This window comes from Chrysochloris asiatica, unplaced genomic scaffold (assembly GCF_000296735.1).
Source record: "Chrysochloris asiatica unplaced genomic scaffold, ChrAsi1.0 scaffold00127, whole genome shotgun sequence".
NCBI classification, from domain to species: domain Eukaryota; kingdom Metazoa; phylum Chordata; class Mammalia; order Afrosoricida; family Chrysochloridae; genus Chrysochloris; species Chrysochloris asiatica.
Genome location: NW_006408645.1, coordinates 2,899,975 through 2,903,050, shown reverse-complemented (window position 1 = coordinate 2,903,050; position 3,076 = coordinate 2,899,975).

Here is a 3,076-nt window from a genome sequence, read left to right as displayed (position 1 = left end):
GGGTCAGGACCTCCAGTAGCTTCCGGCTGGACCTGTGTGACTGGGGCCTAATCACTCCCTAGCTTAGGGGACTGGGTCAGTCCTTCTCTGAGGTTAGCCCTCAAAACCCAAACTTTCTCCTTTTGGAGGAGTAAGGCTGTGATATGTTCTAATAAAGATGCTATGTTGGTCTTAAGATCAATCTGTTCAAAGATTTCTGTGTCCAGAGAACCCAGAGGTCCTGGCCTGTGGGAAGATGGACCAGACACAGGTTCCCTCAGCCGCCTTAGGATCCTTAGCTAAACCCTTGGGGACACCAGAAGAGTACTCTGGGAGGGTTTTGGGTGGATGATGTCTGAGGAGGCCAGGTTTGTGTCCCTAGACCCACCACACTTCTAGTCTAGGCAGCTTCTAGAGCGAGTGTGCTCCAGCCCAGGCTGAAGGCAGATTTCAAATCCCATCTGTATGCACTGGTCAGGACTTGGGTCGACAGTGAGGAATGAGAGCTTGTCCTGTTTGTTCCACTGCATAAGGCTTTCACACTAATTCTTCCTTTGATGCTCTCAAATAAGAATGTCTTTGGAGATGGTCCAATTAATTCTCATCCTTGGGGATTCTTTCCCTGATGACTTCTGCCTAGCTGACCTCTGATCTCTACCACCCTGAGAATGAGCTTCCATATCCCAGCTCACACTGAAGGTGAGTCTGCACTTCCCAATCAGTTTTAGGGTTCCCCCAGGAATGCTCAGAAAGCCTCATCCATTAGCCAGACAGGGAAGGCTTTGGGGATAGGCCTTCGGAACTGCTACCTCTGTCTCTGGAAAGGGAGTTCCTGAGACTTGGATCTTCTCCTCTGAGGGTATCCAGTTTATTGCAAGGTCAGGAAGTTTCAGGGGGTAGTTCTGGCCTGACTTTTGGAATTTCTCTCATGGAGCAAGGGCAGCTGGCATGAAGTGCCATAAAGCAGAAACCAATCACCAACATTTCAGGCTGTCTAGGCCGAGCACAGAGTCCTGATGTGGCACTATGGGTTAATGCGCCAGACTGCAAAGCCGTTTGAACTGCAAGGTTAGTACTTCAAACTCACCAGCTACTCCTTGGAAACCCTATACATGGTCGCTATGGGTCAGAACTGACTCGATGGCACTAAACAACACAACAACAGGCCGAGCACACAGCTTCAGGGGTGGTCTCTAAGCTTCAGACATCAACAAATGGGTGTCCAAGGCTTCCCCTGTCAGTTTTGATTTCTGGTCTCTTGGTTCTTTATGGAATTAACCAGGACTGCCTCCAAAGTGGGACTTGATGAGCCCCGAAAGGGTTTTGCAAAGTACCCACTGACACAGCACTAACCAAAACGACTTGACCCTGACTTATGGTAACCCCATGTGCATCAGAGTAAAGCTGTGCTTTATGGGGTTTTCAATAACTGGTTGTATCGAAAGTAGATTGCCAGACCTTTCTTCCGAGGCAGTTCTGGGTGGGTTTAAGCCACCAACCAACCTTTTGGTTAGTAGTTGAGCGCTTAACTATGTGTGCCACCTACAGATGCCTAGGATGCTTTCAAGGTTTCCTTCCCTCTCCACCCTTTTGAGCTGTGCAGACCAGCATTAACCTAAGCCATGATCAAGCCTAAAATAGTCCATTGGCATCGAGTCGAGTCGATTCTGATTCACAGGAACCCTATAGGATGGGGTAGAACTGCCCCCACAGGGTTACCAAGGCTGTCATCTTTACAGAAACAGACTGCCACATCTTTCTTTCACAGAGCTGGTGGATTCGAACCACTGACCTTTTGGGTAGCAGTTGAGCATTTTAACCACCGTGCCACTAGGTCTTCTTTATGAAACACTTGCCCTCAAATGCTTTTGTAAGAAGAATTTAATTAGTGCCACATGGAACGGGTTGGAGATGGGTGGCTACAGTGGGATGGGTGCACCCTACATGACCTCCACATTTTTCTTAGGTGACTAGGACTTGCCAGTCAGTTCCAGATAGGACCTATTTGGTTTGCTTACCTAGCCATCCTATTGCTGTTGAGTTGTCTCCTACTAACCACAGTCCCATGTGTCAGAGTAGAACTGTGCTCTGACAATGGAGTTTGGGGAAGTAGATCGCTAAGCCTTTCTTCTGAGATGCCTCTGAATGGACTTGGACCATCAACGTTTTTTATACTCAGGGACTCCTTGTTGCCCTAATCAATGGCTGATATTACCTAGAATTTGACATCATAAATTCTGACCAACTGTTGATCCATGCTGTCCTACACAATAGACAACAGTGGTCTAATACAATACTTGTCCTTTTGTGATTGACTAATTTCCCTTAGCTTAGTGTCCTCCAGGTTCATCCATGTTGTGAAGTGTTTCATCTTTATTCTTCAATATGTAGTATTCCAATGAGTGTATGTACCAAAGTTTAACCATTCTTCTGTTGATGGGCATTTAGGCTGTCTCCATCGTTTTGCTATTGTGAACAGTGCTGCAGTGAATGTGGGTGTGCATTTGTCAATTGGTGTCACGGCTCTTACATTTTAAGGATATATACCAAGTAGAGGGTCCCAGTCGCTCTACATCCTGGCCACCTTTTGTTATTTTCTGTTTTTCCTTTAACTTTGCTAAATACTGGAGTAAGATGATATCTCATTGTTTTGATTTGCATCTCTCCAGTGGCTGATGATCCTGAGCATTTCTTCATATGTTTGTTGACCGTCTGAATGTCTTCTTTGGTGAAATGTCTACTTATGTTCTCTGCCCATTTTCAAATCGGATTATTTGTCTTCTTGTTGGGGCATTGAAGTGTTATATACATTTTGGAGAATAATCCTTTGTCTGATAATGTCGATGCCTAACATTTTTTTCTCATTCTATGGATTCTGTTTTTCCTCTTTTGGTAAATTCCTTTGATGCACATAAGTGTCTAATTCTTAAGAGGTCACCTGTTTTGTCTTCTACTTACATGTTTTCATTTGTTTGATAGTATATTTATGCCATGTATCAGAGCCCCTAAGTTTGTCCCTGTCTTTTCAGTGATAATCTGTATCATTCTCAGCTTTCCATTCAGGTCTTTAATCCATATTGAGTTCATTTTTGTATAT